This window comes from Anabrus simplex, chromosome 1 (assembly GCF_040414725.1).
Source record: "Anabrus simplex isolate iqAnaSimp1 chromosome 1, ASM4041472v1, whole genome shotgun sequence".
Lineage (NCBI taxonomy): Eukaryota > Metazoa > Arthropoda > Insecta > Orthoptera > Tettigoniidae > Anabrus > Anabrus simplex.
In genome coordinates this window covers 1045510197-1045535078 of record NC_090265.1, presented here as the reverse complement: position 1 = coordinate 1045535078, position 24882 = coordinate 1045510197, and the positions used below count along the sequence as shown (strand labels likewise).

Sequence of the window (24882 nt, the reverse complement as noted above, 5' to 3'; positions counted from 1 at the left end):
GAAGGAAGCGGCCGTGGCCTTAATTAAGGTACATCCCCAGCATTTTCCTGGTGTGAAAATGGGAAACCACGGAAAACCATCTTGAGGGCTGCCGACAGTGGGGTTCGAACCTACTATCTCCCGATTACTGGATACTGGCCGCACTTAAGCGACTGCAGCTATCGAGCTCCGTAGGAAGGAAGCAGCCATGACCTTAATAAGGCACAAACACAACATTTGCCTGGTGTGAAACTAGTAATCTATAGAAAAGAATCGTTAGGGCTACCGGTGGCCGTGTTCGAACCCACCAACTCCCGAATAGAAGATTACAGGTTCCGGATAGTAAAATAAAACTCCACAAAGGGTTGGTTTCTGAGTAAACATAGCTTAAAAGATGTATGTGCTGGGAGAACTATGTAATTTCCTCGATTATTACTATTATAATTATTTATTATTCGTAATTTTAATTCAGGATATGTATTAGAAAATCCTGAACCACTTGATAATCAGTCTGCAAAGCCTGCAAATACCATGTAATTCGGAACAAACTGGTAGACGGAAGCACAAACAGACAATGAGTTCAGTAGTGACTGCTGATTCCAGACAAATACTGATGTACTTTAGTCGACAGTAAATAAATAATAAATTACAAGTTTTTACTTTTAATTATATTTCTTTTAAATTTGAAATTACTTCAAAAATGAGTTTATTCCGTTAAATCAATTTTCATCTGTGCCAACAGACAATCTTTATTTCGACTTGGATCCCACTGTCGGCAGCCCTGAAAATGGTTTTCCGTGGTTTCCCATTTTCACACCAGGCAAATGCTGGGGCTGTACCTTAATTAAGGCCACGGCCGCTTCCTTCCCACTCCTAACCCCTTTTTGTCCCATCGTCGCCATAAGACATATCTGTGTCGGTGCGACGTAAAACAACTAGAAAAAAAAATCGACTTGGCGTAGAAAATTTGAGAAAACTATTATTCACACAAATAAGTAGTTAAAACTTTAGCTGCAAATGATCATAACTTTACATTCTTAGCAACTGTAAATCGTTTGAATTCAACTACACCAGCTTGACTGTGTCACAAACTTTTTTTTTGCTAGTTGCTTTACGTCGCACCGACACAGATAGGTCTTATGGCGACGATGGGACAGGAAAGGGCTAGGAGTGGGAAGGAAGCGGCCGTGGCCTTAATTAAGGTACAGCCCCAGCATTTGCCTGGTGTGAAAATGGGAAACCACGGAAAACCATTTTCAGGGCTGCCGATAGTGGGGTTCGAACCTACTATCTCCCGAATACTGAATACAGGCCGCACTTAAGCGACTGCAGCTATCGAGCTTGCACAGACTTTTAAAACGTATCATTCTGCACTGGTATTCAAGTTTTCCAACGGAAACTGTCCCGCTTCCCGCCACTGACTGACGAATGAACACTGACCTGCAGTTCCATCTCTAGTAGTTTACGTGATGGTCAAGAACCAGTAAATATCCATGCATCATCTTTGATAAATGGGAGTGAATGGTAATTAGTATTAAGGACTGGCTTCTCCGCTGTATAGTCAATGTAGAGGGCTTCGGTTCCCGGAAGGGTCGGCTCTTGCTGTCATGATTATTGAGGGTCGATCCTCAACATTTCACGATAGAGAATGACGACGCGGTTATCTTGTTCAGCATCCTAACACAAGAGAGATATGTTATCCACGTCCAAGAGAAATGTAATGTGTTACTTTCAATGATATTTAATTATTTAGAATCGCTGTTATTGTTTTTTTACAACCCACCAACCACTTTTACGGTTTTCGGAGACGCCGAGGTGCCGAAATGTTGACCCGCAAGAGTTATTTTACGTGCCAGTAAATCTTCCGAAACGCAGATGACGTATTGAGCAGCTTCAAATACCACCGGACTGAGCCAGGATCGAACCTGCAAGGTTGGAGTCAGAAGGCCAGTGCCTCTATCGTTTGCGTCAGTCAGTCCGGCTAACATAGAATCATCGGGAGCTTCTGTGTTATGGGGACTCTTCAATGTGTGAGTAAATATATAGCTGAGAGCTTGAATTCGGGAGATAGTGGGTTCAAGCCGCCTGGTTTTTCCAGGATAATGCTGGTAATGTACCTTTATTAAGCTAACGGTCACTATCTTCACAGCACTACCCTTTCTTATACCACCGTTGCCAAAGCTCTGTAAATATTAGTGTGACCTTAAACATACATCTTCATTATAGAGTGTTACGCCTTTCAATGTTTAGTCTGCAATCCTCAATGCGCTTCCACCACACTCTGAGTCTAAACACCATCGCCTTCTCTTACCCCCATGGATGAGCTCATTACTCTGCTTGTAGCCTACTCTCATCCAGTCGCCTAACATGGCGCCACCACCGAACCCGGTTTGTACACACAACTCCACTCGTTGTGTTCATTCCTAACTTCAGCTTTATCTGCTCATGCCGGGTATCCTAGAATTGTTCCCACCAGCTTATATCAGCAGTCATTCACACTGTTTTCACGTATGTTACTTCCAACTCAGAAATATTCTGAGTAACGAGCGAGTTGGCCGTGCTGTTAGGAGTGCGCAGCTGTGAGCTTGAATCCGGGCGATAGTGTGTTCGAACCCCACTGTCGGCAGCACTGAAGATGGTTTTCCGTGGTTTCCCATTTTCACACCAGGCAAATTCTGGGGCTGTACCTTAATTAAGGCCACGACCGCTTCCTTCCCACCCTTAGCCCTTTCCTAGCCCATCATCGCCATGAGACCTATCTGTTCGGTGTGACGTAAAGCAAATTGTAAAATACTGTATATATATTCTAAGTCTTCCTCACTTCTTTCTAACAGATTACCGTTGACTGCAACTGCAAGCTCACGGCAATTGGTTTGCTAAGTCTTGATTCGAATTCTCTTACTTTACTGCTATCCTGGGAGAATACACATCTTAAGTATCTTTAAATGATCACTGGGCGAGTTGGCCGTGTGGTTAGGGGCGTGCAGCTGTGAGCTTGTACCCGGGAGATAGTGGGTTCGAACCCCACAGTCGGCAGCCCTGAAGATGGTTTTCCGTGGTTGCCCATTCTCACACCAGGCAAATGCTGGGGCTGTACCTTAATTAAGGCCACGGCCGCTTCCTTTCCATTCCTAAGCCTTTCATATCCCATCGTCGCCGTAAGACAATCAATCAATCAATCAATCAATCAATCAATCAATCAATCAATCAATCAATCAATCAATCAATCAATCAATCAATCAATCAATCAATCAATCAATCAATCAATCAATCAATCAATCAATCAATCAATCAATCAATCAATCAATCAATCAATACTGATCTGCATTTAGGGTAGTCGCCCAGGTGGCAGATTCCCTATCTGTTGCTTTCCTAGCCTTTTCCTAAACGATTTCAAAGAAATTGGAAATTTATTGAACATCTCCCTTGGTAGGTTATTCCAATACCTAACTCTCCTTCCTATAAATGAATATTTGCCCCAGTTTGTCCTCTTGAATTCCAACTTTATCTTCATATTGTGATCATTCCTACTTTTATATACACCATTCAAACTTATTCGTCTACTAATGTCATTCCACGCCATCTCTCCGCTGACAGCTCGGAACACACCACTTAGTCGAGCAGCTCTTCTTCTTTCTCTCAATTCTTCCCAACCCAAACATTGCAAAATTTTTGTAACGCTACTCTTTTGTCGGAAATCACCCAGAACAAATCGAGCTGCTTTTCTTTGGATTTTTTCCAGTTCTTGAATCAGGTAATCCTGGTGAGGGTCCCATACACTGGAACCATACTCTAGTTGGGGTCTTACCAGAGACTTATATGCACTCTCCTTTACATCCTTACTACAACCCCTAAACACCCTCATAACCATGTGCAGAGATTGGTACCCTTTATTTACAATCCCATTTATGTGATTACCCCAATGAAGATCTTTCCTTATATTAACACCTAGATACTTACAATGATCCCCAAAAGGAACCTTCACCCCATCAATGCAGTAATTAAAACTGAGAGGGCTTTTCCTATTTGTGAAACTCACAATCTGATTGTTAACCCCGTTTATCAACATACCATTGCCTGCTGTCCATCTCACAACATTTTCGAGGGCACGTTGCAGTTGTTCACAATCTTGTAACTTATTTATCACTCTATAGAGAATAACATCATCCGCAAAAAGCCTTACCTCCGATTCCACTCCTTTACTCATATCATTTATATATATAAGAAAACATAAAGGTCCGATAATACTGCCTTGAGGAATTCCCCTCTTAATTATTACAGGGTCAGATAAAGCTTCACCTACTCTGATTCTCTGAGATCTATTTTCTAGAAATATAGCAACCCATTCAGTCACTCTTTTGTCTAGTCCACTGCACTCATTTTTGCCAGTAGTCTCCCATGATCTACCCTATCTAATGCTTTAGACAGGTCAATCGCGATACAGTCCATTTGACCTCCTGAATCCAAGATATCTGCTATCTGTCTGTCTGTTAGGTCATCAGCCCAGAGGCTGGTTGGATCCTCAAATAGCACCACCAAAGGTTATGCGGTTAAAAGGAAACCGCAAAAACCAATGGCAGCACCATAATGAGGCGTACTAGGCAAGACGAGGAGTGAGGTAGTTTGCCATTACTTTCCTCGCTGGGTCAGAAAGTGCTATTGCAGCACGACTGACCCTATGAGCAACACCTTTCATAACACTCAGATGCACTAGTCGTGCTCTGAATGTCATTACTCAGCACCACCCATACCCCAGCAGCTTCCATATTGTCACAGCCATGGATGAGGCTGGGACTTCGGTGGAAGCTACACTTTACTCTGGCCTGTGCCAAGAGATGGATACAAAAGTACTGTATCCATCATGAAATGGCAGCAGGCAGATATCTGCTATATCTTACTGGAATCCTACAAGTTGAGCTTCAGTGGAATAACCTTTCCTAAACCCGAATTACCTTCTATCGAACCAGTTATTAATTTCACAAACATGTATTATATAATCAGAAAGAATGCTTTCCCAAAGCTTACAAACAATGCATGTCAAACTTACTGGCTTGTAATTTTTAGCTTTATGTCTATCATCCTTTCCTTTATACACAGGGGCTACTATAGCAACTCTCCATTCATCTGGTATAGCTCCTCCGACCAAACAATAATCAAATAAGTACTTCAGATATGGTACTATATCCCAACCCATTGTCTTTAGTATATCCCCAGAAATCTGATCAATTCCAGCCGCTTTTCTAGTTTTCAACTTTTGTATCTTATTGTAAATGTTATTGTTATCATATGTAAATTTTATTACTTCTTTGGCCTTAGCCTCCTCCTCTATCTGGACATTATCCTTGTAACCAACAATCTTTACATACTGCTGACTGAATACTTCTGATTTTTGAAGATCCTCACATACACACTCCCCTTGTTCATTAATTATTCCTGGAATGTCCTTCTTGGAACCTGTTTCTGCCTTAAAATACCTATATATACCCTTCCATTTTTCACTAAAATTTGTATGACTGCCAATTATGCTTGCCATCATGTTATCCTTAGCTGCCTTCTTTGATAGATTCAATTTTCTAGTAAGTCCCTTCAATTTCTCCTTACTTCCACAGCCATTTCTAACTCTATTTCTTTCCAGTCTGCACCTCCTTCTTAGTCTCTTTATTTCTCTATTATAATAAGGTGGGTCTTGACCATTCCTTACCACCCTTAAAGGTACAAACCTGTTTTCGCATTCCTCAACAATTTCTTTAAACCCATCCCAGAGTATGTTTACATTTTTATTTACCGTTTTCCACCGATCATAATTACTTTTTAGAAACTGCCTCATGCCTGCTTTATCAGCCATATGGTACTGCCTAACAGTCCTACTTTTAAGACCTTCCTTTCTATCACATTTATTTTTAACTACCACAAAAGCAGCTTCATGATCACTAATACCATCTATTACTTCAGTTTCCCTATAGAGCTCATCTGGTTTTATAAGCACGACATCCAGGATATTTTTCCCTCTGGTTGGTTCCATCACTTTCTGAATCAGCTGTCCTTCCCATATTAACTTATTTGCCATTTGTTGGTCATGCTTCCTGTCGTTCGCATTTCCTTCCCAATTGACATCTGGCAAATTCAGATCTCCCGCTACAATCACATTTCTTTCCATGTCGTTTCCCACATAGCTGACTATCCTATCAAATAATTCCGAATCCGCGTCAGTGCTACCCTTTCCCGATCTGTACACTCCAAATATATCAAGTTGCCTATTATCTTTAGAAATGAGCCTTACACCTAGAATTTCATGTGTCTCATCTTTAACTTTTTCGTAGCTTACAAATTCCCCCTCCCACCATTCCTATCCTATCTCTACGATACACACTTCAGTGCCGTGAGAAAATGTCTGCAACCATTATATCATTTCTCAGCCATGATTCAACTCCTATTACAATATCTGGTAAATGTATATCTATTAAATTACTTAATTCTATTCCTTTCTTTACAATACTTCTACAGTTCAACACTAACAATTTTATGTCATCCCTACTTGATTTCCTATCTGTGTCGGTGCAACGTAAACCAAATAGAAAAAAAAAAACTATAAATGATCCGCCTGCGTCAGTTTTGTACTCTCTACCTGCACTTGAATCCTCGTAGCTTTCTTCCTCAACTGAATTTAGTTATTCTTGGAAACTCTGATTTTCATGTCATACTCACTGCACCTCTCTTCAAGCTCCAAGATATTAGACTGCAGACTTTCAGCTCAGTCTGCCTTTAAGATCAACTCGTCGGTATACCAAAATGCCATTATCAGAGCACGATCAGGATTCCCGACTCTGCCACGAAATTTGAAAAGTGGTACGAGGGCTGGAACGGGGTCCACTCAGCCTCGGGAGGTCAGCTGAGTGGAGGTGGGTTCGATTTCCACCTCAGTCATCCTGGAAGTGGTTTTCCGTGGTTTCCCACTTCTCGTCCAGGCAAATGCCGGGATGGTACCTAACTTAAGGCCACGGCTGATTCCTTCCCTCTTCCTTCTCTATCCCTTCCAATCTTCCCATACCCCCGCAAGGCCCCTGTTTAGCATAGCAGGTTAGGCCGCCTGGGCGAGATACTGGTCATCCTCCCCAGCTGTATCCCCCGACCCAGAGTCTGTAACTCCAGGAGACTGCCCCTGTGGCGGTAGAGGTGGTATCCCTCGCTGAGTCCGAGGGTAAAACTGACCCTGGAGGGTAAAAAGATAAAGAAGAAGAAGTATACACTGACACGCGTCTCTTGTATTTAAATGCCCTTAAATGACAATGCTGGGATTCAATTGTACAAATTTGGACTTGGGATTTCCACCATACAGCTGGCTGGATAGAGCGACAAATGGTAGTGATGATCAGGCTCATCCCCAAGGTTATAAGCCCAGCTGTCAATTTCAGCACAACAGGTTGCTCCAAGGTGATCTAACTGTAGACAGTTTCTCTTCCTTCCATCGCTAACGCATACTAGAAGCGTGGCAAATTTTAACAACACCCCACAAAGGTAAACTCAATCCGGGTGCCTTGAAAAGCACATAGTGGTGTCAGGAGACGTAAGACAGGTAAGGTATTGTTGTTATTGTCTTAATCTGAGCATATATGATTATTCCAAAAATGTGAACTACTCACTTACTGGTCTTACACGTGCTGTGTGTTCGACTCTAGAGGCGACTACATAAACTTCGTGTGTCTCATTCTCTTTCTTACTACAAGAGAATAAGATTTTGACAACAAAAGCCAAATAATAATAATAATAATAATAATAATAATAATAATAATAATAATAATAATAATAATAATAATAATAATAATAATAATAATAATAATAATAATAATAATAAATAATATATTATATATATTAATATAATCATAATATATAATATAATATATTATATTATTATATAATATATTATTATTATTATTATTATTATTATTATTATTATTATTATTATTATTATTATTATTATTATTATTATTATTAACAAAAGCCAAAATCGTGCTCAACACACGTACAGTATATGGAAATATACTGTGCCATATACTGTGTCATATAAAATGAAAGAGGCCGATGACCTTCGATGTTAGGCCCCTTAAAACAACAAGCATAAAATGAAAGCTAAAATATTATGTAGTGTGAAATCTTGGTCATTATATTAAAACGTGTGTGCTACTAATATCATCTTTGATTAGCACAAACGAGGAAATTACTGTGTTCCTGTTCACAATCACCCATTTTTTCTTGCTTTGGACAGGGTTAATGCGTACTGCATCATCGCTCAAGTTCAGTCCCAACTTAGCCTTTCTCTCCTCATTCCGAGCACCCTCCTGCCATTGTTTCCACCTGTTTGTACCAACAATAATTATTGCTACATTCATGTACTTTATTTCCAATTTAGGAATAAAATATCTCGAGTTTACTCAGGTTTCACTTCGTACAGCAAAATTTGGACGAAAAAATAATAATAATAATAATAATAATAATAATAATAATAATAATAATAATAATAATAATAATAATACATTATTACTACCATAGTATCGGTCTTTGAGCTTATACTCAAGCCCACATGCTTCTTCTTCAGTGTCATTTAGTAGTTTAGAAAAATACTGTTACTAAAATTAATCGAAGGCAATTCAATATTATTTTCCTCAGAGGAACTGTCACTGATATCACTAGGTTCTAAAAAATGTAATATTCTAGAGCGATCGGCTTCATCAAAGTTAACCATAATATTACGCCAAGCGGCTGTTGTGTAAGGTAATCGGATATCTGAGAGGTCAAAGCGGGACACTAAATAATTCGAAGTTGGGTGGCTAAATAAAGTGGGCAACCCCCTCAGTGCCGTTTCTTGATACGGGGTTGGGGATGAGGTGAAATGAATGTACATGGCATGTTTTACGGCAGGATGCCCTTCCTGACGCCAACCTCAGTTGAGGAACTAATGAAGATGAAGTGGATGATGGTGAATGAAATTGGGTGACGTAGTGGAAGGAATCGGTTATGGCCTAATAATAGTAACTGACCGAGCATTTATCGGGAAGTGAAAATGGTGATGATGATGTTGCTTGTTGTTTAAAGGGGCCTAACTTCTAGGTCATCGGCCCCTAATGGTAAGAAATTAGACGAAATGGAATGACAAATTAAAAGTCCAAAATCCTCCACTGATCAGAATTCAAAACATAAGGACGAAGAATGAATGGATGGATATGAATTTAAAACAATCAGTGGATCCGACCCGCAATGTCTCACATTCACAGAAACTGACGTGAAAGAATAGTATTACTGACCAAGGGACTGCGTCTATAGCATAATACTGAATCGATGATGCTTGTAGTCCAAAGCGGTCCAAAATTCATCGGCCCCTCATAATGGTACTTATCGCTAGGAAAGGAGAACCATGCAATGTGTCATGTTGCGGTACTAATCAAAAGTAGCATATACTCGCGGCATTCCACACATTATAGTACTACTCACAGGTAATGAAATTCGCACATGTAATACAGACCTATGGTGTTTCGCACATTGCGCGCCATTTACTGGCAACGCAAACCTATAGTGCTCATCACATAGTAGGCCTATAAGTGTACTAAGCACAGGGACCCGCACTATCCCGTGGCGTTCCTCACATAGTGGGTACTAATCATACTCAAGCCAGAACCATGGTGTCGCTCCTAAAGTGGTACTAATCAAAGGTACTGTAGAAGCCGGCAACGCACTCTGTTGCTACTAATCACAAACCTATTTGGTACCTAACATAGTGGTACTATGCGCAAATAAAAGCGACCCATGGTGTTCCCCGCGTGGTGGTACTAATCACAAGTAGTTTCATGGTTCTAATACAAATCATCCCTTGGTCGCCCCTTTTAGTCGTCTCTTACGACAGGCAGGGGATATTGTGGGTGTATTCTTCGTCTCCGTCACCCACCCACAGGGGGTAAGTGAAAATGGGAAACCAAAGAAAATCATTCTCACGACAGCCGACGGTGGGGTTCGAATCCCTCTCTCCCGAGTGCAGAACTTTGCTCCATAGCCGTAGCGCGTTAACACTCCACTCGGATTTTCGTTTACCGTACAATATTATACAAAAATACTAACGCAGTTTTAAAAAGTATTTATTATGTACCGGTAACTTACAGTACCTACTATTTTTATTTACTCTACAGTATACGTCTACCTCCTTAGTACCGTTTCTTGATACGGGGTTGGGGATGAGGTGAGATGAATGTATATGGCAGGTTTTACGGAAGCTTGTTGGCAACTGGGGTCCATGTGTATCGGTGCTAACGGAGGGCATTTTGAACATTTCCTGAAAGAGTTTCAAGTGGTGTGCTGGCACGTTCTGTTCCTATGTGTTTCCCATGATTAATATAGGCCTACTATGTAGAATTGTAGAAAATGAATTCTAACATGGAAATAAAAGCGTTTCCGGACCCATGTCCTAATAACATAGTTTCTTCTTCCACTTGTGACGAATGTGCCCTGAACGTTTGACCGTACCTTATTGCTACACACTGTATTTCTATTTCTCTAAACAATTCATGGCCTACTATACATTACAGCCTTCTTTATGTGTCTCAAACGACACACAACCAAAGAGTACATGTTCTAACAACGTAAACGGATAAATCCATAACCTCAAATCTCAACAGTTCTATGTTTCTTTCCATAGAATTGATATTTTTTTATGGTAGTAGATAAAATTATGTATGAAACTTGTATGGAGTGAACTTGTCTGCACTCGGCTAACGCGCCTCGTGCTTACATATTTCCACTCATGTAAAAAAGACCCACTTTACGCACGAGTTGCATAAATATCTAACTGTGCGTTATCTGTTTGAAACATTGTGGGCTCAAAGCAATATCGATACATGTCCATGGAAATCCCAAGAAAGCAATACAGATGGATTTCGATACCGTCAATTCTCGATGGGCTAAGAGACGCCGCAGTGTCGAAAATTTCCTCTGAAAAACGGTTATTTTTCACGGATCTAAATCTCTCATATTTAAGTACGATACTGCCGTAGAATTCGAGCCCGCAATCTTTTGCAGTGAGACAAGTGACCAATCGAATGAGCTACTCGGCCAGCCAAAACTATAAACAATGCAGATCCCGAAGTCTATTGTGAGGCAGACTTAACCGTTCGACAACGAAAGTACTATCCGCACACTTTATCTTGGTGCATTTACATCCTAGTGCTGAATCGGTCGACCTCGGCGATCTTCGAGATTCATACTGGCAACCTTTGAAACACAAACTATGAATCGCTTAAGCATCGTTGTGAGACATCTGGCGTAAACTTTACGTACTGGTACTGTTGTTGTTTACACATCAAAGTCAAAGTATAGAATTCATGCTAGGAACAAGATTCGCATCGAGAGATATGTTTTATAATGTTATATAATGTGTATGTGACATAGTTGTTGGCTTAAGATGATAACGGTTTAGAAATTTCATATCGATCGATCATATTCTCGATTCAATTCAGATTTCATTTTCATTCAGTTGGCAGCACCAGGCAGCACTATCGATACCGGGACAGCTCCCTCCTTACTCCTCACCCCGTACACAAATGCATCAAGATAAAGTGTGCGGACAGTAGGTGGTTTCCAGTAATCACGACTGCAACATGTGATGTGTGAACTCGCATTCTGAAGGAAATGATTGATGATTCCATTTCACACGAACGAACACCAGTTGAGGAAGTCTTGTTTATATTGTGAAATGAATATAGATGTATTTCTAAACAAAGGATAAGTAGATGTGACTCATGATTATCTTGTCTCTCCTTCCTTGAGTTGGCGGAGGTCACGGGGAACTCCCTGCAGGTTGCAGCCGTCTTGGCGAGAATATTTAAGGCGCGATCCACTTATTCAATGCTCAGACCGGCGAAGACTTCTGTCCTGAGTTCAGCCAGCCGCAGATACGTGTCATCAAAGGTAAGCAAGCGCTCATGGCAATTTAAGTGAATGTTGTAATCACAGTTTTCAGGGTTCAATTAGATGTACCAGTACTTGGTAAAATGTCATCTTAATACGCAATTACATTAATACCGACACTAAATTTAATAACAATAATAATAATAATTGACTTAACCAATTTCAATTATAAACTATACATTTCATTTTTGTTCCGTATTGAAGTGCAATTATAAGAAATAAATTGCAATAGGGTCCACCTTTCCAATACCCTTTCCAATTCTCGTATCACTTTTCAAATTTCGTGGCAGAGCCGGGAATCGAACCCAATTCTCCGGGGGTGGCAGTTAATCACAGTAACCACTTCACCACAGAGACACGTAATAATAATAATAATAATAATAATAATAATAATAATAATAATAATAATAATAATAATAATAATAATAATAATAATAATAATAATAATAATAATAATAATACATTTCTTATACCAATTTCAAGCCAAATGCTGGTCAGTTGATGAAGCCCGAATTGGCGTCAAAATATAATTTTAGTGTTGGTTTTCTTTATTTCTTCCTTTTCCTATCCGTGCTAATTTTGTGCCAACATATATAGGAATTTTGCGATGTTGGACTAGGATAAGTCTAGGAGTGAGAAGATAGGGGCTGTTGCCTTAATTAAGAGTACAGTCTCACCATTTGCTTAGTGTGAAAATGAACCACGGAAAGCCGTCTTCATAGCTGCAGGCGATGGGCTTCGAAACCGTCAATTACCGAATGTAAGCTTATGTTGCTCAACCCATATCAAATAGTCACTCGTTCGGTGTGTTGAAAAAGTTAATATTAACGTTCATTACTCAGTGATAAGAATTTATAATGAAAAGTAACGATTTCACTCCTGCTTTTAAAACAAGAGTCCTCGTTGGAGTACTATCAAACGATCGTATCCAGCCGTCTTCAGCAGTTGACTCCTAGGACATGTAGTTTTGGTCTTAACGTCGCACTAACACAGCGAAGGTTTTCGGCGACGGAAGGATGGGAAAGGGCTAGAAATGGGAAGGTATCGACCGTGGTCTTAATTAAGGTAGGCCTACAACCCCAGCATTTGTCTGGTGTGAAAATGGGAAACCACAGAAAACCGGGGCTGCTGACGGTGGGACTTAGCTGTTGGCTTCCATTTCTTTCTTTCTTTCTTTCTTTCTTTCTTTCTTTCTTTCTTTCTTTCTTTCTTTCACCGGGCGAGTTGGCCGTGCGCGAAGAGGTGCGCGGCTGTGAGCTTGCATCCGGGAGATCGTGGGTTCGAGCCCCATTGTCGGCAGCTCTGAAGATGGTTTTCCGTGGTTTCCCAATTTCACACCAGGCAAATGCTGGGGCTGTACCTTAATTAAGGCCACGACCGCTTCCTTCCAACTCCTAGGCCTTCCCTATCCCATCGTCGCCATAAGACCTATCTGTGTCGGTGCGACGTAAAGCAACTAGCAAAAAAAAAAAAAAAAAAAAATCTTTCTTTCTCTCCTAATCCGTTCACACTCCAGGGTTGGTTTTCCCTCGAACTCGGCGAGGGATCGTACCTCTACCGCCTCAAGGGCAGTGTTCTGGATCGTGAGAGTTTAGGTCAGGGGATACAACGGGGAAGGATGACCAGTACCTCGTCCAAGCAGCCTCACCTGCTATTCCTTGTCGGCGGATGAGAGATTGGAAGGGATAGACAAGGAAGAGGTCAGGAAGTGATTGTGGCTCTAAGCTAGGTACCATCCCGGAATTTGCCTGGCAAACCACGGAAAACCACTTCGAGGGTGGCTGAGGTGGGAATCGAACACACCTCTACTCATTTGGCCTCCCGAGGCTGAGTGCACCCGTTCCAGTTCTTGTACCACTTTTGAAATTTCATGGCAGAGCTGTGAGCTTGCATTCGGGAGATAGTCGGTTCGAATCCCACTTTCGGCAGCCCTGAAGGTCGGTTTTCCGTGGTTTCCCATTTTCACACCAGGCAAATGCTGGGGCTGTACCTTAATTAAGGACACGGCCAATTCTTTCCAACTCCTACTGTAGCTCTATCCCATCACGCCATAAGAGACCTATCTGTGTCGGTGCGACATAAAGCAGCTTATATTTGAAAAAACAACATAATGATGGTTTTTCGTCTCACTGACTACAATTTTCAGAGGCGCCGAGCAGTCAGAATTTTCCATTAAATCAGTTTGTCTCAAACTCAGAGCCTCTGAAGGGGCATTTGCAGATCTGTAGGATCATTTGGGGCCGACGATTAATTTACTATTTTTTCTGAAGGAAAAGCTACATTTTTCGCGAGAAACGAACTGCTCAGTTTTTCTGCGTAAGTACTTAAAGTAGGTATGTAACTTGTAGACAAGAAAACACATTATTGGCAAACTATTATTATTATTGGCATTATACTGTATAGTCTTTTGGGTTTATGCCGTATCAGGTAAATAAGGTGAAATTCTTTACGTTTCGCAGAGAACTGTGCTCTGCCTCATCACGAAGAAAATCTCGACTGTCCACGAGAAAGGCTTCTTCAATAAGTACGGGCCGTGAAATCATCAATGACATTATTATTATTATTATTATTATTATTATTATTATTATTATTATTATTATTTGAAATGCAGTGCCATCTCTGTAGAAGCCATCAAAGTGCTTGGAGAAGTGGAAGGTAAAGGCTTCCACTATCCGTAACCTCGGCACTAAGTGAGATAGAGTTGTTAGCTCTATGCTCGAACGGCTTTAACCCCAGAAATAAACCTGGTACTCATTTCTAGTGTATGCTGAGTGAACCTCAGTGCCGTTTCCTGCCCCACATGTGGAAATCTCGTTTCTTATTTTTTGACTTCCTGACAGGGAATCGAACTGAAGTCCTTTCGGGTGAACCGAGCATGCCTTTATCAGGCATCACACAAAATGCAAATATGGTGGTTGAAAAAATGACATTTTAATTAAGGTATGGAGTAGGCCCTCACAACATGTTACCTTATTTTTTCTAACCACGAATTTTAGAAGAGGTGTATTTTTGTCTTTTGAATTTGCCACTTGTAAAACTGAGAACAAATGAGTGTCTTTCAAGTGATTTCACTAAGTTCATTCTTAAAAACATTTGTTCTCATGAATTGTTGTTCCGAACACAGACCGAACCCGGGCAGCTAGTTTGTGAACATGTTGATACTTGTCTTTCGAAATAAACTGGTAGAAATCTCTGATTGCATCTGTTGAAATTTCCTTTAGCAAAGAATCACATTGAATGTATCTTAATTAAGTTCTTAAGGTGCATCAGCAACACGGCAAGAAAATGGTGACCTGAATATATATTTTTTTCATATCCCTGAAACATTCAAACTACTGGTTCAAGTCATTCTTTAACATTTTTTGTTGTTGTTGCTATTTCTACGTCGCACCAACTAAGACAGATCCTATGGCGACGAAGGGATAGGAGAGGGCAAGGACTAGGAAAGAAGCGACCGAGGTGTTAATTGAGGTACAGCTCCAAAATTTGTGTGAAAGTGAGAAACTACAGAAAACCATCTTCAGAACTGCCGACAGTGGGGTTGGAACTCACCGTCTCCCAAATGCAAGCCCACAGCTAAGTGACGCGAACCGCGTAGCCAACTTGCCCGTCTTCCTTAAACATAGTAACTTTTGTACAAGCATTACCTTGGCTAATGATCTTTTTAAACTTGCCATTGCAAAGAATGCAATGCTTATTATTCTGATGCATTTTTTAAAATCATAAGAACCCATTTTCACACCAGGCAAATGCTGGGGCTATACCTTAATTAAGGCCACGGTCGGTTCCTTCCCACTCCTAGCCCTTTCCTGTCCCATCGTCGTCGCCGTAAGACCTATCTGTGTCGGTGCGACGTAAAACAACTAGCACACAAAATCATAAGAAACCTGATGAAATGAAATGGCATATGGTTTTTAGTGCCGGGAATGTCCGAGGACAAGTTCGGCTCGCCAGATGCAGGCCTTTTGACACCCGTAGGCGACCTGCGCGTCGCGATGAGGATGAAATAATGATTAAGACGGCTTATACATCCAGCTCCAGTGCCAGCGGAATTGACCAATTATGGTTAAATTTTCCGACCCTGCCGGGAATCGAACCCGGTACCCGTGTGACCAAAGGCCAGAAAACTGATAATGTTTAGTTTTCATTTTTATATCACTTTTGTAAACATGATAAACAATAAATATGTCGCGAGGCTCAAATTAATACCTGTCGGCGAAAATGGCGCCCCACGGGCCGCGATTTTGAGACCACTGTAATGAATTCACTGACGCGAAGCTGGTATACAGTGTGTAACAATAACGTACGGCCAAACTTTCAGGAGACATTCCTGGCACATAGAAGAGAATAATGTTGTATCTTTATTTCCATGTTAGAACTCGTTTTCTACAACTCTACATATAACACACAGGAAGAGAACGTGCCAGCATAACACATGAGACTCTTTCAAACTGCCTTCCGTTGGCATTGATACATGCATTAGTCTGCCGCAACAGCGCATCCGGAATTCAATGCAATGGCAAGTTGATGTATGAATCAATGCTAATAGAGAGCATTTTGAACATAAATGTAAGAAAGAGTTTCATGTGGTATGTTGTCTGTCTCCATGGCTAAATAGTCCAGAGGGTTCCGAATTCGATTCCCAGCCAGGTCGGGGATTTTAACCTTCATTGACTGATTCGTCTGACTTGGGGACTGTATGTAGGTGTGTGTGTATGTGCACATGCCCGTGCTGCCTTCATCATTAGGTAGGGCCTCATCCTCACAGATATGCCTCCTCGGAGGCCATACACCATTATTATTATTATTATTATTATTATTATTATTATTATTATTATTATTATTATTATTATTATGGTATGTTGGTACATTCTGTTCCCATGTGTTTAATATGATAATAATGATATTGTTTTTACATCCCACTAACAACTATTGACGGTTTTCGGAGACGCCAAGGTGTTGAAATTTTGCCCCGCAGGAGTTCTTTTATGTGCAGAACACTGTGTAGGAGGGATACTGAGTGTAAGGTGATTGGGGATTTAAATGAGACTATGGAGTGGGTATGTGGGAAACTGCAAGTGAGATTTCTAGATCCTAATGGGTGGGTAGGAGATAGGAATCTGTGTGCAGATGGCTTTCACTTAAACCGCAGTGATACATATAAGTTAGGAAATTTGTTTGGAAGGGTTATAGGGAGGTACATTCAGGGAAACGGGGTGGTCAAGGGAGTGGTGATAAGGGTACATTGATCTGGAAGTCAAGTAGGGATGCAAAATATGTTAGTGTTGAACTGTAGAAGTATTGTAAAGAAAGGAATATAATTAAATAATTTAATACATACATTCTTACCAGATATTGTAATAGGTGTTGAATCATGGCTGAGAAATGATATAACTTTTTAAAATTTTTGACTAATGTTGATATGTACAGCCAAACGCTAAATAATAAATAATGATATAATGGGTGCAGAAATTTTCTCACAGAACTGGAGTGTGTATCATAGAGATAGGATAGAAATGGTGGGAGGGAGCGTAATCATTCTGGTGAAAGAAGAATTTGTAAGCTGCGAAAAAGTTAAAGATGACAGATATAAAATTCTAGGTGTAAGGATCATGCCTAAAGATAATAGGCATCTTGATGTCTTTTTAGTGTACAGACCGGAAAAAGTAGGGCTGACACTGATTCAGAATTATTTGATAAAATAATCAGCTATGTGGAACATGACATGGAAAGGAATGTGATTGTAGCAGGAGATCTGAATTTACCAAATGTCAATTGGGAAAGTAATGCAAATGAAAAAAAACATGACCAACAAATGGCAAATAAGATAATATGGCAAGGACAGCTGATTCAGAAAGTGATGGAACCAACTAGAGGGAAGAATATCCTGGACATGGTGCTGATAAAATCAGATGAGCTTTATACAGAAACCGAAGTAATAGATGGTACTAGTGATCATAAAGTTGTTTTTGTCATAGTTAAAAATAAATGTGATACAAAGGAAGGTCTTAAAAGTAGGACTATTAGGCAGTACCATATGGCTGATAAAACAAGCATGAGGGAGTTTAAAAAAAGTAACTATGATCGGTGGAAAATGGTAAATAAAAATGTAAACAGACTCTAGGATGGGTTTAAAGCAATTGTTAAGGGATGTGAAAACAGGTTTGTACCTTTAAAGGTGGTAAGGAATGGTAAAGACCCACCTTATTGTAATAGAGAAATAAAGATACTAGGAAGGAAGTGCAGATTGGAAAGAAATAGAGTTAGAAATGGCTGTGGAAGTAAGGAGAAATTGAAGGAGCTTACTAGGAAATTGAATCTTGCAAACAAGTCAACTAAGGATAACATGATGGCAAGCATAATTGGCAGTCATACAAATTTTAGTGAAAAATGGAAGGGTATGCACAGCTATTTGAAGGCAGTAACAGGTTCCAGGACATTTCAGGAATCATAAATGAACAAGGGGAGTGTGTATGTGAGGATCTTCAAAAGGCAGAAGTATTTCATCAGAAGTATGTAAAGATTGTTGGTTACAAGGATAATGTCCAGATATAGCAAGTGACTAATGCTAAAGAAGTATTAAAATTTACCTATGATAACAATGACATTTACAATAAGATACAAAAATTGAAAACTAGAAAAGCGGCTGGAATTGATATGATTTCTGGGGATATACTAAAGGCAGTGGGTTGAGATATAGTACCATATCTGAAGTACCTATTTGATTTATGTTTGGTTGAAAGAGCTATACCAAATGAATGGAGAGTTGCTATAGTAGCCCCTGTGTATAAAGGAAATGGTGATAGACATAAAGTTGAAAATTACAGGCTAGTAAGTTTCACATGTATTGCATGTAAGCTTTGGGAAAGCGTTCTTTCTGATTATATAATACATGTTTGTGAAATTAATAACTGGTTTGATAGAAGGCAGTTCGGGTTCAAGAAAGGCTATTCCACTTGAGCTCAACTTTTAGGATTCCAGCAAGATATACCAGATATCTTGGATTCAGGAGGTCAAATGGACTGTATCGCGATTGACCTGTCTAAGGCATGGGAGACTACTGGCACAAATGAGTGCAATTGGACTAGACAAAAGAGTGACTGAATGGGTTGCTATATTTCTAGAAAACAGGTCTCAGAGAATTAGAGTAGCTTTAACTGACCCAGTAATAATTAAGAGGGGAATTCCTTAAGGCAATATTTTTGGATCTTTATATTTTCTTGTGAATATAAATGATATGAGTAAAGAAGTGGAATCAGAGATAAGGCTTTTTGGAGATGATGTTATTCTATATAGAGTAATAAATTAGTTACAAGATTGTGAGGAACTGCAAAATGACCTCGATAATGTTGTAAGATGGACAGCAGGCAATGGTATGATGATAAACGGGGTTAAACGTCAGGTTGTGAGTTTCACAAAGTGGAAAAGTCCTCTCAGTTTTAATTACTGCATTGAAGAGGTGAAAGCTCCTTATGAGGATCACTGTAAGTATGTAGGTGTTAATATAAGGAAAGATCTTCATTGGTGTGATCACATACATGGGACTGTATATAAAGGGTACAGATCTCTGCACATGGTTATGAGGGTGTTAAGGGGTTGTAGTAAGGATGAAAGACCCGAACTAGAGTATGGTTCCAGTGTATAAGACCCTCACTAGAATTACTTGATTAAAGAACTGGAAAAAATCCAAAGAAAAGCAGCTCGATTTGTTCTGGATGATTTCTGAAAAAAGAGTAGCATTACAAAAATGTTGCAAAGTTTGGTGTGGTAAGACTTAGGAGAAAGGAGGCGAGCTGCTCAACTAAGTGGTATGTAAATATTAAAATATCACATTTATTTACTAAACAAATCCACCTATTCAATACAGTACAATACAATATTTCTTATATTATAACTTATATCTTACTATTAACATCCTAATTGGGACATGTTTTGCCCCACATATTGGGCATCATCAGTCAATATCTCACACCTCAAAATCATTTCTATTCAGGATCCTGATATGTGTTAAAAGTCTGTATACTTCCTAGATTATAAAAGGGTTGTGATTAAAAGGTCCATTTTTATTGTTTCCATTTGACTATTTAAAAATTGCCATTTGATTATAAAAACTCCTAAGATAACTGCTTAACACAGTATAGGCAATATTAGAAATTAATTAAAAAGTTCTTCAAATGAAACAATGTTGACAATCTTGTCGGGTTCTTATACTTGGTCCGATTGTCCACTAGTTAAAACTTCATGTTTGAACATTTATATAAAAACCTAAATAAGTTATACATTGTGATCAAGTAGGGGATCTGGTTAAAAACTTCATGATTTGTTTACTATTATGATATAGAACTGTTGTCTTCTTCTTAAAAATCCATTTAACAGTGTTTATTTTGCTACTTATTGTTGTTTAAGTGTCATTTGTAACAGCCCTTTATTGAGGGTATATTACTAATTGGGAGAGTTTGAATACTGGAAATCAAAGTTTTTAACGTTATTATTATTAGTTTTTTCTTTCTTTGTCATTTAGGCCTACTGAGGACCACGGGACTCATATCTACTCTTTGGTAAAGTTGTTGCTTTCTTCTTCTTCTTCCAATACTCCTTGATTTGCTGACTATGAGCCAGCTTTCTCTCCTCTGCCCACTTAGTTCCTGCAGTCTTCTTACTTGTAAGGGACGTTGGGAAAACTCCGTGTCAGATGGCTTGACAGAACAGTAGTCGGTCATGAGTTTGTCCCAGTGGGATATCTAGTTGTTCCATATCCGACTTAACTGACATGATCCATTTGTTCTTAGAAGCCTTGCTGCTTCACTGTTGCTGTGAATATCCTGTTGGTGAGTCTTTCGGAATCCAGATGGGCCAAGTGTCCATAAAAGGTCAGGCGCCTTTTCCTTATAGACATGACGATATCCTCCTGGTGTTCATACAGTTCATCATTATGGTGGATTCTGTAAATGCCCCCTTCCTCTCTGATTGGTCCTAATATCCTCTTCAAGATCTTCCTCTCTTTTAACTCCAGTTTTCTTAGTGGGCCCTTCCTGGCCATTACAAGGTATCGAAAGCATACAGAACAGATGGTTTGACGACCGAGTTGTAGTGTCTGAGTTTGAGGTTCTTGGAGAAACACTTAGATGAATAGATATTACGACATGAGTGATAAGCTCTTTCAAACTTTGTACATTTGGCATCTATGGCTAGGTTCTTGCTCTGATTCACAGAGATCCATTCTCCCAAGTACTTAACTACAGGTACTTTTCGTATGGTAGCGTCTGTGAGAGCAATTGTAGAAGAGGCCTCCTTGATTTTGGTCATAAATTCAGTCTTTTGGATGTTATTTTCAGACCAGTCTTAACTGCTACACTAAAAAGACTAAGTTGTAGGTAGCCTCCTCTATATTGTTTGCCAGTAGAATGATGTCATCGGCAAAGGCTAGGCACGGGACAATGAGGTTGTCTTTCTTGTACCCAAGCTTCAGTCCAACTCCCGGTGGTAGCATTGTTCTCCATTCCCTAATGATCTTTTCCAGGACACAGTTGAAGAAAATACAGGAGAGACCATCAGCCTGTCTAACTCCTGTTCTGATTGGAAAGCTTTTGGATAGTTCACCTCTGAACCTGACCTTGGACGTCGTGTTCCTCAGAGTGGCTTGAACTAATCGTAGGGTCTTCCCATCCAGACCAAGTTCCCATAGTATGGAGAAAAGGGTGTCTCTGTCCACAGAGTCATAAGATTTCTGAAAATCTACTAGTACCACCACCCAGGGATGTTCACCTCAGCTTTTGTAATTGAGAACTGTCTTAAGATTGTGTATCTGTTCCAGACAAGATCTAGTCTTACAGAAACCAGCTTGGTATTCACCTAACTGTAAGTCTAGCTGTGTGGTGACTCTATTGAGCAGGGATACAGAGAGGATCTTGTAGGTAATTTGTAACAAGGAAATACTCTATAATTGTTGAGGTCTGTCTTACTTCCCTTCTTGTGGAGGGGATGAATCACGGCAGACGTCCATCCTTCGGGTAGGGACTCTGTTGTCCATAATTATGTCCTTTATGATTTGATGGATGCTCTGCAGAAACTGGTCATCTGCACGTTTCCACATCTCGGCAACTATGCCGTCTTCACCTGAAACCTTGTTGTTCTTGAGATCACTGATGATGTCCATTATTTCTTCTCTTGTAGGTGGTTGAAAATCAGGGTTCCTGTGTGAAGGCTCATGGAAAATAAGCTTTTCTTTAGGTTCCTCTGTGTTTAGTAGCTTCTGGAAATAATCTGCAAGAGTTTTGGTGCAGTCTTTATTGTTCAGTTGAAGTTTTCCATCTGGTCCATGGAGGATGAGGGTAGGAGCTGTGTACTGTGTCGTTTGCTTCTTAAGTCCTTTGTAGAGGTCTCTTGAGTTGTTTCTCTGAAAATTACTTTCAGCCTGTTGCATTAGGTTCCTGAAGTAATTTTTCTTGGCACTGCAGATGGTGTTAACTGTAGCTTTTCTTTGCATGAGGAAGGCTTCATAATTGGCCTCAGTTTTATGTTGGTTCCCCCTAGTCCAGGCTTTACGCCTTTCTTCTATAACCTCATCACACTTTGTACTCCACCATGGGTGTTTGCCTTTGGTTGATGAAGCAGGGATAGTTTCTTGAGCAGCATTCAGCAAGGCCTTTTGTAAGGCAGGCCATCCTTCTTTCTCTGTATTCTTCCTGAGGGTATCCTGAAAATGACAATCCTCATTGCGCAGTCGCAGAGTGTTGAACCTGGGTATCTTATGACTACTTTGGAGAGTTGGTGTTTTTCTAAAGGGTTGCATATTAATCTTGACAAGTGAAAGGTAGTGATCAGAATCTATGTTGGCTCCTCGTAATACCTTGACGTTCTGTATGTCCATATGATGTTGCCGTGCTATAGCAACATGGTCTAACTGGAATTCACCAAGCATGGGATTTGGACTCTTCCAGGTTTTGGCCTTTCTAGGTAGACATTTGAAGGCTGTTGATTTCAGGACTAAGGTTTACTTGTCACAGAGTTCAATGAGACGTTCTCCATTTTTGTTTATTCACTTATGGGCTGGATAATGGCCTACTATCTTCCGGTACTTCCACTCCTTACCGACTTGTGCATTGAAGTCTCCCATGAGTATGATGGAATGGTGGGAAGGGATCTTATCTAGAGTTTCTTCTAAGGTGGCCCAGCATTGTTCTACATTTTCCAGGTTTGAACGGTTTGTGTCATTCGTGGGTGAGTGGAAATTTATGATTGTGTATGCTCTATTACGAGACCTGAAGGATAACGAGGAGGTCTTTTCGTTAGGTGAAGTGAAATCTAAAATATGGTCAACCATCTTGTGGTGTACCGCAAACCCAGTACCGGTACCAAATTGTGGAAGTGTCTTGATAACTCTTTCACCAGGTTTTCCCTTGTAGATTCTGTACACTCCGGACTCTATTGTGTCCTCATTGGTAAACCGAATCTCTTGTAGTGTTGCTATCATAACCTTGTACTTTTCCAGCATGTTTGTTTGAGCTTACCTACCTTCAGTAGGGAATTAATGTTTATTGTAGCAAAGTACTCAATGTTTCTCTTTGGTTGTCGTTTAGCAGAATTAGATTGAAGTGGGAAGCATGAAGGTGCAGGTTCCCCGGAATCTGATGACCTGCTTGCCCCAGACTGCGTGGGGGTGGATTGTTTACCACCTGGGGTACATTTCTGAATATTCGTTGTCTCCATGTTTTGAGTATTACGAGAGTCATAATGGTGGTTACCTGAAAGGTAACGGGTTTTTAACTATCAAGGTTGTAAGCCTTGAAGCCACCAGCACTGATCGGCTCACCAACCCAGTTTCCCGCTGGGATTGGTTACCCAACCTTCCACTGGGTTGTTTGGTTTAACAGGGACACCTCTTGTAGGTTACATGCTGGAGCTGGAGTGAAAGAGGCTAAGTTGGGTTCTCTTGCTGAACCCAATATGTTATAGTTGCAGATGACAAGCAACGACACATTTCACTCCCATTTGCCCAGAGCCATGTGTTAACAAAAGCCACATGGACTCCTCCCAGGTTAATTCCTGGGACAAAAAAAAATAAAACCAAAATTGTTATTGTTGAAGTGTCAATTCTGGCATCAATCTTCGAATCCATTTGTTGGCATGATGGATGAACGTTGTCAAAGTGATTGTTCGTTTTTGTTAGAAGGTGGGTTTTTCTGCCACTTATTGTATATGTTGATATAATGGGGACCTTTCAAACTTAATGTTGGATGATGGAAAATTGTTGCTTCTGGTTTGCAGAATGTAGTTTATTGAGATGTCTGCAACAAAAGGAAAAGTATATTTTAGTTTCAATGTTAATAGATGTTAATGAGGAGGCCACTTTTGCAGCTTCTCCTTACCCCCTCGTCTCTTGTGTGGCTGCCTTGTTTTGTTGGTTGTGCCGGATCGACTAATTGCTACTGTGCTTCTGCTCCTCGTGTTGTAGCGATGTGAAGGCTTTTGATATTCTTAGCAGTGATTCCAGCTAACACCTTATTTTATAACTGTCTCTATTGACAAACTTTGCATACTCACCCGTTATATTCTTTACGATAGCACCGACTACGTATTTCACAACTCATAAAAATTTATATTCTTGTACTAATGCATTCATCTTTATTCAGTTTAAACGCACAAATTTTAACTTTAGGCAAGATCATTGTGACTTTCTTGGAATTACATATTCGAGAATATACAAGTTCCACACATTCTAGAAAGATGAAGATCTAGTTTTAGTTTCAGCTTCTAGCTTCCTGTTTCACATTTTATTTAATATTTAGGTTCAACATTTTAAGACTGACTAAAGGCTGAAGATGCCCTCTAGAAAGGGCAAAACATGTACCATAAAACTCTATAGCTGTATATAAATGTAACTACATGAAAGTGGATAGTATTGAATAGGTGGACCAATAAAATACCTTTGTTATTTTCTTGTATAAGTGGTAT

General features: G+C 40.0%; 2 protein-coding genes across 3 annotated transcripts in view; one reads left to right on the top strand and one right to left on the bottom strand.

Moving 5' to 3' along the window:
- LOC136857934 (FMRFamide receptor) overlaps positions 1-24882 on the bottom strand; it is a 434139-nt gene that overhangs the window by 95563 nt on the left and 313694 nt on the right. The window lies entirely within an intron of this gene.
- LOC136857936 (putative defense protein) overlaps positions 7380-24882 on the top strand; it is a 36890-nt gene continuing 19387 nt past the window's right edge. The window contains exons 1-2 of one of the 2 annotated variants that reach the window (XM_067137036.2): positions 7380-7494; positions 11788-11928. The gene's annotated coding sequence lies outside the window, so the exon portion shown is untranslated. Of the gene's footprint in view, positions 7553-11787; positions 11929-24882 lie in introns of both variants that reach the window. The other variant, XM_067137035.2, reaches the window with a different exon arrangement.